This window comes from Coregonus lavaretus (genome assembly GCF_964263955.1).
Source record: "Coregonus lavaretus genome assembly, chromosome: 26".
Classification (NCBI taxonomy): Eukaryota; Metazoa; Chordata; class Actinopteri; order Salmoniformes; family Salmonidae; genus Coregonus; species Coregonus lavaretus.
The window spans coordinates 13,316,823-13,330,375 of record NC_140013.1 but is presented as its reverse complement, the minus strand read 5'-3'; positions in this window follow the sequence as shown (position 1 = coordinate 13,330,375).

Sequence of the window (13,553 nt, the reverse complement as noted above, 5' to 3'; positions counted from 1 at the left end):
TAGCTCGTTTGTGCCCCCTGCTGTAACTATCACAACTTTGAACTGACATAAAGCCAGTGGCCACACCAACAAAATTGGTTTACAAAGGCTCAATAAAAACAAACATTGGATTAATAAGTCTCATAACACATAACTATACATAAAGACTTAATAGCGGCAGGTAGCTTAGTGGGTAAAAGCGTTGTGCCAGTAACCGAAAGGTCGCTGCTTCTAATCCCCGAGCCGACTAGGTGAAAAATCTGTCGATGTGCCCTTGAGCAAGGCACTTAACCCTAATTGCTCCTGTAAGTCACTCTGGATAAGAGCGTCTGATAAATGACTAAAATGTAAAATATCTTCATAAACACTAGGCTTAAAAATGCTTTGCAAATTATGTTATAAGCGTACTATAGGGAGATATAAACGGTCATTAGGCCTTCATTTAGTGTTGTGCCAACTATGGCATAACTCTTTGCCTCACCTATAGACTACAGCATCAACATGTCATTTTATGAAGCCTTAAATTTTTTTTATCCTAATGTGTTTTAAGTTCACTGTTTACATTTATGTTGGGGGCACCATCTTAGCCTGGATTTTAAACGAAAGAAATAGCTCGTGAGTTCATAGCCTGTAAAATCCAGTTTGCCACTGACAATAAAAAAGTAATAGAATGGCAGTAAAAATTGAATCTGAAAAGTTTGGTGGCTGAACAGGTTGGACAAGAATATAAAAAATGTTGTCTTCCCCAACTTCAGCAAGTGAAAATTAGATAAGAATAGAGTGAAGGTTTGTTACTCCGCTCGAAAAAGGTGGAGGCCGTCGAAATGATGAGGGAAGGTTCGAGTTGAGACGTGTCCCACATCGGCTGAGACCGCCAGTCAGTGCGGTTAGGGTTGGGGTTTACAGACAGTCTAAACTACAGGTCCAGAAGAGTTCAGCCAGTTTATAGCATCGAAGTGTCCAGTCCATTTAGATTTTATTTAGGGTGTTGGTGGGGACACCACAAGGGTCTAGGCAATTTGGTCGACTCCGGACACCTTTCCAATGTGGGTAAAGCAGTTTGATCTCCTTGTCCTCTATTCCGGACTAGCAGCTTCAGGTGAGTGTGCAAAGTTGTTTTGACTTATGCTCTACTAACTTTGAATGAATCCAAACAATGGAAACTAGTCCAAGAGAATAGTAATTGTGGGTATTACTAATTTCTGGTTATAGCAGTTTAGATCATAGGGTTAGGTTCTTTCGGATCAGTAATGTTTCTCCTCCATCCTTCACTTGACACATCATTACGAGGCTATCGTGAGATGTGGCAGTAGCTGTTCTATGCATTAGAGCAGTAAAGTGGTGAAAACATTATGAATACCGGTAGAGTTTCCAACCGGACCCGAGTGTCCGATGTGCGTCAAAGGGAAGTGGGAGCTTGGCTCTATGCGCTGCTGGCATAGGGTTGGTCGCCTGAGCATTCCTATGTGATTATAAAATGCAACTTGCCTATCCCCTTAATGCCTTTACAGTATTTGTCGGTATTGAGGCAAAGACGCATTGTTTTGAGGCTTCATGCAACATAATTACTTTCCTGCTTTTGATCATGTGTATCCGTGTTTGGGTGCATGCAAAGGGTTCCGATATTTTAACTGCCCGATAGGAAGGTCCACCTGTTTCCCGTGAACAAGCCAAAGGATGTCACTAGTGGATCATATGAGCTACTATCTTGGCACATACACAAAGACTCTCAGTGGATATATAATAAACAGATGACAATGAAAATAGTTCAAACTTTAGGCTATTTAGTTAACATGTATACAACTGAGCATAATGGACTAATTGCAGTTAATTGACACGTTTTTAGTTTTATAAACTGGTGGGCATCACTGATATTCCTCTAGAGAACAGTAGGCCTATTAACCTTGACTTAATCTCTGGAAGTGTCCAACTGTGTGCTATAAATGGATTATATGCATAGGTGCAAGCAAGGCACAAGCTGCTTAGGTTTACATTGACAGCATGTGCCGAGCAATAATTCATTCATATTGACAGAGTGCCTGACTAATTGTGCAAATAAAGATAGACAATATTTTGTATTTGTATTTATTATGGATCCCCATTAGCCAAGGCAGCAGCTACTCTTCCTGGGGTCCAGCAAAAATGAAGACAGTAATATACATTATAATACACATTTTAAACATTCAAATATATTTTACAACAGATTTCACGATACATTAAGTGTGTGCCCTCCAGCCACCACTCTACTACAACACACAATCCAGGTGTACTTGTGTGTATTGTGTGTATGTTATGTGTGTTTGTATGTGTGTGTTTGTACCTTTGTGTGTGAATCTTCACAGTCCTCGCTGTTCCATAAGGTGAATTTGTATCTGTTTTTTCAATCTGATTCTACTGCTTGCGTGAGTTACTTGATGTGGAATAGAGTTCCAAAAGAGTTCCATGTAGTGCTCTGCACCTCCCATAGTCTGTTCTGGACTTGGGGACTGTGAAGAGACCTCTGGTGACATGTCTTGTGGGGGTATGCATGGGTGTCCGAGCTGTGTGCTAGCAGTTTAAACAGACATCTCAGTGCATTCAACATGTCAATACTTCTTACAAAACAAGTAGTGATGAGGTCAATCTATCCTCTACTTTGAGCCATGAGAGATTGACATGCATATTATTAATGTTAGCTCTATGTGTACATTTAAGGGCCAGCCTGTTCTGGGCCAGTTGTAATTTTCCCAAGTCCCTCTTTGTGGCACTTGACTATATGACTGGGCAGTAGTCCAGGTGCGACAAAACTAGGGCCTGTAGGACCTGCCTTGTTGATATTGTTGTTGAGCAATTTACTGACAACAAACTGTTGACACTTTTGACCATCACTCACGCAATTGTATAAACTCTCACTCTTTCAAATGTTCACATTCATTTTTCAAATATCTTGCATTTAGGCTAAGAATCAATATCATGCCTGTCCTCTACACTACAGTATCCTAGGCTGTAGCAGCACTATACACAACTGTCGAGGCAAAATCTTATTTTAGACCTATAAAGAGGGGCTCACAGCAACCCTGTTCATGGATTGTGTCACACCCTGGCTCTGGGACTCTATATGTTGAGCCAGGGTGTGTTCATTCTATGTGGTTTATTTCTATGTTGGGGGTTCTGGTTTGTTGTTTTCTATGTTTGCCTTAGTGACTCCCAATCAGAGGCAACGAGTGTCAGCTGTTGGCTGGTTGTCTCTGATTGGGAGCCATATTTAACTGTCTGTTTTTCACTTTGTGTTTGTGGGTTTTTGTTCCGTGTTCGGTCATTGTCACCGTGGACGTTACGAGTCGTTTGTTGTTTTGTTCGTGCTTTAATTTAATAAAGTAAACATGTTCATTCATCACGCTGCGCATTGGTCTCTCCCTGACGATCGTGACAGAAAACCCCACCAAAACTGGACCAAGCAGCGTGTCCAGGAGCCATCGCCAGGGGAATCGCTTGCAGATCTCCGTGGCAACCTCGACTGGGTCCAGCCTTGTAAAGAGCAGAGTGGATGGACTTGGGAACAGTGGAGGAAGAGTCTCGACTGGGTCAAGCCTAATGAAGAGCAGAATGGCTGGAATTGGGGGCAGAAGAGCGAGAGTTGGGCGAGAACGATAGAGGCCTGGCCCACGGGGAGGAGAGACCCCCAGATACATTTTTTGGGGGGGCTCACGACGTCGGGGCAGCAGGAGGCCGCGATAGAGCGGTCCAGCGGGTTGGCAGAGGAGGCCGCCAGGTTACGGGGGCCACTGGTCGAAGAGGGGATGGAAGGTGGAGAGGCACGGCGAGAGGTACTGGGGTGTGTTACCAGTCCGGTCCGGCCCGTTCCAGATCCCGGTGTAGGGCCAGTGGTGTGTGTCCCCAGTCCGGTCTGTTCCTGCTCCCCGCACCAAGTCAGTGGTGCGCTTCGTCAGCCCGGCTCGGCCCGTTCCTGCTCCCCGCACCAAGTCAGTGGTGCGCTTCGTCAGCCCGGCTCGGCCCGTTCCTGCTCCCCGCACCAAGTCAGTGGTGCGCTTCGTCAGCCCAGTCCGGCCTGTCCCTGCTCCACGCACCAAGCCTATGGTGTGCGTCGTCAGCCTGGTAAGGCCCGTTCCTCCTCCACGCACCAAGCCAGGGGTGCGCATCGTCAGCCCGGTCCGGCCCGTTGCTGCTCCACGCACCAAGCCAGGGGTGCGAGTCGTCAGTCCGGTGAGGCCCGTTCCGGCTCCACGCACCAAGCCAGGGGTGCGTATCGTCTGCCCGGTCCGGCCCGTCGCTGCTCCACGCACCAAGCCAGGGGTGCGCATCGTCAGCCCGGTCCGGCCCGTTGCTGCTCCACGCACCAAGCCAGGGGTGCGAGTCATCAGTCCGGTGAGGCCCGTTCCGGCTCCACGCACCAAGCCAGGGGTGCGTATCTTCAGCCCGGTCCGGCCCGTTGCTGCTCCACGCACCAAGCCAGGGGTGCGCATCGACAGCCAGGTCCGGTCCTTTCCTGCCTCACGCACCAAGCCTGGGGTGCGCGTCGTCAGTCCGGCACAACCCGTGCCTGGGTCATCGGTGCCAAATCAGGTACCGCTTTATTGCTCCCCAACGGAGCTGAAGCTAGCCACTCCTGCTACGTCCAGGTCAGCTCCAGCCAGCGGGGCCAGACCGGACCAGGGGCGCTATGGGGGGTTTATTGGAGGGTGGTGGGCAAGCCCGGAGCCAGAACCGCCGCCGAGGAGGAGTGCCCACCCCTATTTTTCTCTGGTTGAGGCGCGGTCGCAGTCCGCGCCTTTAGGGGGGGGTACTGTCACACCCTGGCTCTGGGACTCTATATGTTGAGCCAGGGTGTGTTCATTCTATGTGGTTTATTTCTATGTTGGGGGTTCTGGTTTGTTGTTTTCTATGTTTGCCTTAGTGACTCCCAATCAGAGGCAACGAGTGTCAGCTGTTGGCTGGTTGTCTCTGTTTGGGAGCCATATTTAACTGTCTGTTTTTCACTTTGTGTTTGTGGGTTTTTGTTCCGTGTTCGGTCATTGTCACCGTGGACGTTACGAGTCGTTTGTTGTTTTGTTCGTGCTTTAATTTAATAAAGTAAACATGTTCATTCATCACGCTGCGCATTGGTCTCTTCCTGACGATCGTGACAGATTGTCGCAGATATAACAGGATTTTGTCCCAACTAGGCACCACACCTGACCAACTGAGCTAATTGATCAGTTCAGTGATTGCTTAAATTCAACACACCTGGTCTTCCAGGTCGGTTAAATCAAAAACATGAAGTGCCTGCGGCACTCCTGGACCAGGGTTGCCTACCCCTTCTCTAGGCTCTTTAGGACTACTCTGGGCCAGAGAGAAACGTTGTTTAGATATTGTAAATATCCCTGTTTCCCCTGTTTAGCTAAAACATGAACAGGAAGCCGTCACAATACTCTCTTAACCATTATGTGATATTCTGCCATTGGTGGTAAATGTTATTTCTCGCCATGACTGGGTTTCCTTTATTTCCTTTCCTAAATGTCAACCAGCCTATTCCAGAGCATGAGAGCTCACAGGTACACAGCCATGCATGTGTCAGCTTGATTTGATATTCAGGTTTACCATCTTGACACACACACACACACACACACACACACAATAGTTCAGAGCAATAGTGAATTGCCAGTGCTGGTTACCTAACCTTCAGATATTTGTTTTTGCCATTTGGCATAGATGATAACATCTAATTTGCCACTACTGACCACCTCTGGTTTTAGTACATGGTCAATATCAGTAAGGAAAGGTGTGTGTTTTTGACATGCTAAACAGTCAACACACCCTTTATGCATAAAATGAATGGGCAGCCCAGGGGCACAGTTGATAGTCACTTGGTCTATCTCAAGTTCCACCCTATAAGCTAACTTCATAAAGTCAAGGTGTGGAACTCCTTTCTAGGGCTTTCAATGCAAAGCCACTCTTAAAACTCCTGATTATTTTTATGCGAATGGGTTTGGCCCTAAGCTGAAACAATGTTTTGATTTTATATCTACTTCCCTGTGCATGACACATTTGTTGTGGGGACAGTTCTGTTGTTCTCAAAACTATTTGTCAATAATGTAAACAAAAGCACTTCCAGTTAACTCTAGTGGGTTTCCTCAGGAAAAAGAAACCAGTTCCAGTCATTTCAGAGTGCTCATCTGACATCATTAGAGCCAGCAGGAAATTAGTCAAGAAACGGCTAAATAGAACCAGCTAAATAGAACCAGCTAAATAGAACCAGCTAAATAGAACCAGCTAAATAGAACCAGCTAAATAGAACCAGCTAAATAGAACCAGCTAAATAGAACCAGCTAAATAGAACCGGCTAAATAGCCAAATGACGAACATTGATGAAAGGCTTACATGTCAGAGCATGAGAGAATTGTAGTGGTGAGAGTATTATGTAATATGCTTTATGGAGTCCCTGGGACAAACTTACATATTCAAATTCATTGATCCATTCAAGTATCTGCTCCAAAGTTATCCTCCACCCCTAAGGCTCTATGCAAAAAAATTCATCTACCTGAAATTTAAATATTTTGTGTGAAAAAGTTTTCTTCTGAGCATTAGAGCATTATTGGTGTGGGCGGTAGTGATTTTGTTGGGTTGGAACTAGACCCACTTAAAATAATGAAAAAAAATCACTTTACTCCAAAACAACAATCTGTGGAAAACTTATTGAGTCAGCGTTGAGGCCGAGGTGGGAGAGGAGATTTGATGGATTAAACTCAACCCTGAATTTGGAAATAAAGGGAGAGAGAGGGAAGGAGATAGAGAGAAGGGGGTGGAGAAAGAACGGGACTCGCTGCAGCAGGGATTGAGGGAGAGAGCAAGAGTGTGTGTGTGTGAGAGAGAGAGAGACAGAGCGACAGAGAGAGAGAGTGATAGTGAATGTGCATATTTGTCGTTGTCCAAGGGTGAGCTATCCCAGCATATCTTGCACGGCACCATTGGAACACTCAACACCCCTGGCCCTGCCCCTCTCTCTGTAGCCCTGGCCTGTGAATACAGGTTGTCACCTGAACTCAGCTCTTCTCTCCCACTATGAAAGAGCTCTTGTAAATGTAACCTGGGTTTGTGAAATCTCTGCCCACAAAGGAGAGAAGAGAGTCTTTGTAGTCTTTTTAGGCTGTGTGTTGTTGTGTGTAGGAGACCCGGCCCAAGTGTTTCTTCCTCCAAACCTGTAAGAGAGTCAGGTTTCCTCCGGCGTACTAGGAGTCTTGTCATAAAAGGGGAAGAAAAAGCAACTCAGACACGATGTAGGAAATAATGTAATGAACACAATTTCCTGAGTCTGAGGGGAGAGCCGTGCCGATTGGTTGATTTGGCTTACATTGTTCTTCCAGATCCAATGTAAATCCGTTGATAAAAGAGGTAACCGTTCCTTGTATTCACATTAAGTAACAACAACTAGTTAGATTTGGACCTATGGTACATATAATCAAATAGTGAATTGCAGTCATTTTCAATTGGTAAGGTACTCTGTACTTATGTGTTGATAACATGACTATAATGCAGCAGATTGATTGATTGATTAAAGTTATTTGATGATTATATACACTTTTATAGCCATAACGCCAATTTAATAGCTACTGTACTGTATGCAAGTATTCAGGGAAACCTTATAGACTAATTCCAACAGCAGGCCCTTCCAAGACGATGGACAGACAACCTTCACAACAAAATATCCTATTTGATGACCCCCTCAACCAAAAAAAGGTCCAGCACAGCTGTAGAGAGAGATAGAGATAGATAAGATAAACCTCGGGTTAAACGATATGCAGGGCGAAGTTAATACTGACAGGTTCAAACAGAGTTAGAGCAATTGAAGGCACATGTTCATTCATATTGCAAAATGCTCTGCGAAAATAATATGTAATCCCAAAGTTTGTCACTGCTGTAATAAATTATATCTACACAAGTATGACATTGACTCACAGAATGTGGATTAGTCATACTTCGTTAGCATGGACATTCCTACTTTTTCTGTCTATCTTCTCTGCCACATACTGCAAGCCTACTGCACTGGCATCTTCACGATATGTCCCTTTCCCTACATAGCTAGCTAATAATAAGCCATAAAAAAGAGCAATGGACAATGGCTCTGGTCAGTAGACGCTAGAAAAGTCACAGTTCAAAACATAAACAAGCAAACGAGCCCAACAGACAGAAAGACGGACTAACAAATAAACATCCCCTTAACATCATCATCAGTCTCATAACACTGGAACTGACCAATGGCAGGCACCAATGGGCGTTTCCTGATATCAAGGAACGACCACATCAAGAAACGCCCTGAATTGTGGTCTGCAATTAAACCATATTGGGTAAATCTGATGTTTATTTATTTTAAACATTCTGGAGAGATTCTGACAAAATTTTACTATGGTTTCCTAAATGTTATCCTGGGAGGTGTCACGTTCGTTGAGTACAGGATTGGACCAAGGTGCAGCGTGGAATGCATGCATGTTTATTAACTAAGTTAACACACGACAAAACAACAAAGTAACGTAACGTGACGCTCACAATGGCTACATACAAACAAGCCAAACAAGAGTCAAGATCCCACAACATAGGTAGGCAAAATGGCTACCTAAGTATGATCCCCAATCAGAGACAACGATCGACAGCTGCCTCTGATTGGGAACCACACCCGGGCCAACATAGAAATACACAACATAGATATACACATAGAAATTCACACCCTGACCAAACCAACTAAAGAAAACAGGCTTTCAAGGTCAGGGCGTGACAGTACCCCTTTCCCCCCCCCCCCCCAACGGTGCGTACTCCGTCCGCACCAACCTGACTCATTAGGGGAGGGTCCGGGTGGGCATTCAGCCTCGGTGGCGGCTCCGGGCGTGACGTCCTCTCCCTTTCTGCCTCCCCGTTGCAACCCTGGTCCGGTCTGGACCTCGGCGCGATGCCTCCCCTCTCAGTCCTCCCACGATGCACCAAGTCCTGTCTGGATCCTGGTGTGGGAGGCCCCGACCCTGGAGAGGAGCTGATGTCAGGGCCTGGACCGGCAATCCCCCCGCGATGCACCAAGCCCTGTCTGGACCCTGGTGTGGGAGGCCCTGACCCTGGAGAGGAGTTGACATCTGGTTCTGGAGTGGAGCCGCCGACCGGAGCTGAACTGGACCCCGGTGGATCGGACCGCTCTGGCTCTGGACTGGAGCAGCCCGACCGGGGCTGGACTAGGCACCGGTAGAGCGGACTGCTCTGGCACTGGAGTGGAGCCGTACCGGACTAGAGACACGCACCACTGGTTTGGTGCGGGGAGCAGGTATGGGCCGTACTGGACTGGCGACACGCACCACTGGTTTGGTGCGGGGAGCAGGTACGGGCCGTACCAGACTGGATACACGCACCACTGGTTTGGTGCGGGGAGCAGGTACGGGGCGTACCGGGCTGGCGAAACGCACCACTGGTTTGGTGCGGGGAGCAGTAACGGGCCGTACCGGACTGGATACACGCACCACTGGTTTGGTGCGGGGAGCAGGTACGGGCCGTACCGGACTGGATACACGCACCACTGGTTTGGTGCGGGGAGCAGGTACGGGGCGTACCAGGCTGGGGAGGCGCACTGGTGACACAGTGCGTAGAACCGGAGCAGGATATACTGGAGGTCTGGAGTGTAAAACTGGCACAACCCGTCCTGGCTGGATGCCCACTTTCAAACGGCACGTGCGGGGCGCTGGTTAAAAACTGTTAACACAAACTAAGCTAGCAGTGTGTTCTCAGAACAGTATTTAATAACCTTCAACTAACCTACAATTTATTAAAAACTCCCAGGAAAACTTTCAGGGAACCATAGTAAAATGTTGTAAGAACCTCCATTCAACCTAAAAATGTATGTTCCCAGAACAGGTGGAATTTTCACTTCCGTTCTCAGACTGTTTTACCAGTCAGGAAATGTATGTCTTCATTCCCAGAACCAATGAGAAACCAAAAATGTACGTTCCCACAACTTCCAAGGAACCAAATGTGCTAGCTGGGCAGCTTATAACATCAACAATTGCTTTCATTTGAGTAATGTGCCATTTTGTAATTGTAACTAATTCTTAATTAAATAGCATTTATGCTCTAAATGTGAAAGGCATAACATATAGGACATGCTATTAAAGTAATTAGTACACACTTTACAAGCTTTTTTTGATCTCTATTAAAACCCACATTAGATTCAGAAATCCTTATGATAAGTAATTGTTAATCAGTAACACTGGCATCAAAAAGCTACTGCAGCAGCAGAAGGCATCATCTCCGAATGAAATCAGTGCCAATTATTTAGTGCCAGAGAAATAAGTACTATTTATGCTTATAATTACACAAATTCAAATGATGTGCATCTCATAGTGTGATCTTTAAGATGATTACCTAACATACTTGAGTTTGGATGAACCTAATGTCAATAAGTACTGTGTGAGAACCTCCCCCTCCCCTTCCGCTCTCCAACTCCCCCCATCCTCTCTGCTCCAGTTTCCTGGTGGAAGATAAATGTATTGGGGAAGGAGGGTGATGCCTGCCTATGTGCGGTAGCCACATTCCCCTCACAACAAAAGCCAGTGAGGAGGCTGTCTGCTGTGGACAGAGAGACTGATTGGCCCAGGTCTGAGCCTCCTCCTCGTCCTTCTTCTGCCAGCCACGGTCATTAACTGGGACTGATATAGGACTGTATGGGTGGTCCTCTGTAGCTCAGCTGGTAGAGCACGGCGCTTGTAACGCCAAGGTAGTGGGTTCGATCCCCGGGACCACCCATACACAAAAATGTATGCACACACGACTGTAAGTCGCTTTGGATAAAAGCGTCTGCTAAATGGCATATTAATATTTTATTAGTTATTAATTAATTAGCCAGCTCGGATCTCCTAAATAGAGGCATTTTTCTTGTCCCTGAAAATTTTTCCCTGTTTCCCGAGGCAGGCCCAATCAGTCTGCCTCTACCAAATACCCCCCCGTCCCCCGTCCCCCCTGTCCCCCCACCCCAAAGACAAACAGCCAACGCCACCTAAAACATCCCCCCAATGATTTTGGGCAATTTAAAACACATTAGGCCTAGGGGGAACTGGGTGCACTCCTCTGGTGGGGGTGAAGAGAGCCCTCTCTGTCTAATGTACAGTGGAGCTGGTTACTAGTAATGTGGCCTACAGGAAGCCCTCTGTGCTGCTGATAAGGAGGAGACAGGTTTCTGGGGAGCTGAGCTCAGCAGCTGTTTTCCCAGCTACATGAGTGAACGCATTAGAAAAACAAGCATCCAGACTATATGGACCCATAGGCTTATAGCCATTTCAAAAACCCTCTCAGCACGGGAGGGATGCATGCATTTTGAGGAGAGATCAGAACGATTAGTATTATGACTGTATGACTTTGGTTGCCTGCCATGTACAGTAGTTATTCACCTTAGCCAAATACATTTAAACTCAGTTTTTCACAATTCCTTACATTTAATCCTAGTAAAAATTCCCTGTTTTATGTCAGTTAGAATCACCACTTTCTTTTAAGAATGTGAAATGTCAGAATAATAGTAAAGAGAATGATTTAGTTCAGCTTTTATTTCTTTCATCACATTCCCAGTGGGTCAGAAGTTTACATACACTCAATTAGTATTGGGTAGCATTGCCTTTAAATTGTTTAACTTGGGTCAAACGTTTCGGGTAGCCTTCCACAAGCTTCCCACAATAAGTTGGGTGAATTTTGGCCCATTCCTCCTGACAGAGCTGATGCAACTGAGTCAGGTTTGTAGGCCTCCTTGCTCGCACACGCTTTTTCAGTTCTGCCCACAAATATTCTATAGGATTGAGGTCAGGGCTTTCTGATGGCCACTCCAATACCTTGACTTTGTTGTCCTTAAGCCATTTTGCCACAAATTTGGAAGTATGCTTGGGGTCATTGTCCATTTGGAAGACCCATTTGCGACCAAGCTTTAACTTCCTGACTGATGAGATGTTGCTTCAATATATCCACATAATTTTCCTCTCTCATGATGCCATCTATTTTGTGAAGTGCACCAGTCCCTCCTGCAGCAAAGCACCCCCACAGCATGATGCTGCCACCCCCGTGCTTCATGGTTGGGATGGTGTTCTTTGGCTTGCAAGCCTTCCCCTTTTTCCTCCAAACATAACAATGGTCATTACGGCCATACAGTTCTATTTTTGTTTCTTCAGACCAGAGGATATTTCTCCAAAAAGTACAATCTTTGTCCCCATGTGCAGTTGCAAACCGTAGTCTGGCTTTTTTATGGCGGTTTTGGAACAGTGGCTTCTTTCTTGCTGAGCGGCCTTTCAGGTTATGTCGATATAGGACTTGTTTTACCGTGGATACTTTTACTTGTTTTACCGTGGATACAGATACTTTTGTACCTGTTTCCTCCAAAGTACGTTCATCTCTAGGAGACAGAACGCGTCTCCTTCCTGAGCGGTATGACGGCTGCATGGTCCCATGTGTCACGATCGTCGGATATAGAGGTCCAAGGCGCAGCGTGGAAGGTGAACATACTTATTTATTAAATGATACACGAACAAAACAACAAATCGATACGTGACGTCCACAGGTGCAAAACACGGAACAAACACGGAACAAGATCCCACAAACACTGTGGGAAAACCACCTGACTAAATATGGTTCCCAATCAGAGACAACCAGCAACAGCTGATACTCGTTGCCTCTGATTGAACCACTCTGGCCAACATAGATATACAAAAACTAGACTAGACACAACGAGCACAAAACATAAACTCTACACACCCTGGCTCAACTTAAAATAGTCCCTAGAGCCAGGGCGTGACAGTACCCCCCCCTAAAGGCGCGGACTGCGACCGCGCCTAAACATCACCGAACAGGGGAGGGCTGGGTGGGCATTCCTCCTCGGAGGCGGTTCCGGCTCCGGGCTTGACCACCACCCTCTACTAACCCCCCCGTAGTGCCCCTGGTCTGGTCTAGCCCCACTGGCTGGAGCTGGACTGGACTTCGGTGGAGCGGATTGCTCAGGCTCCGGTGTGGAGCAGCTGACCGGTACCTGACCAGGCACCGGTGAAACGGGCACGGGCTGGCGATGCGCACCACAGGTTTGGTGGGGGGAGCAGGAACAGGCCGGACCAGGCTGGCGACGCGCACCATTGGCCCGGTGCGGGGAGCAGGAACAGGCCGGGCCGGGCCGGCGACGCGCACCACTAGCCCGGCGCGGGAATCAGGAACAGGCCGGACCGGGCTGGCGACGCGCACCACAGGTTTGGTGCGGGGAGCAGGAACGGGCCGGGCCGGGCTGGTGACGCGCACCACAGGTTTGGTGCGGGGAGCAGGAACGGGCCGGGCCGGGCTGGTGACGCGCACCATTGGCTTGGTGCGGGGAGCAGGAACAGGCCGGGCCGGGCTGGCGACGCGCACCATAGGCTTGATGCGAGGGGCAGGAACAGGCCGGGCCGGGCTGGCGACGCGCACCATAGACTTGTTTTTTTCCCGTCATCAATCTACACACAATACCCCATAATGACAAAGCAAAAACTGCTTTTTAGAAATGTTAGCAAATGTATTAAAATTAAAAAACAGAAATATTACATTTACATAAGTATTCCGACCCTTTA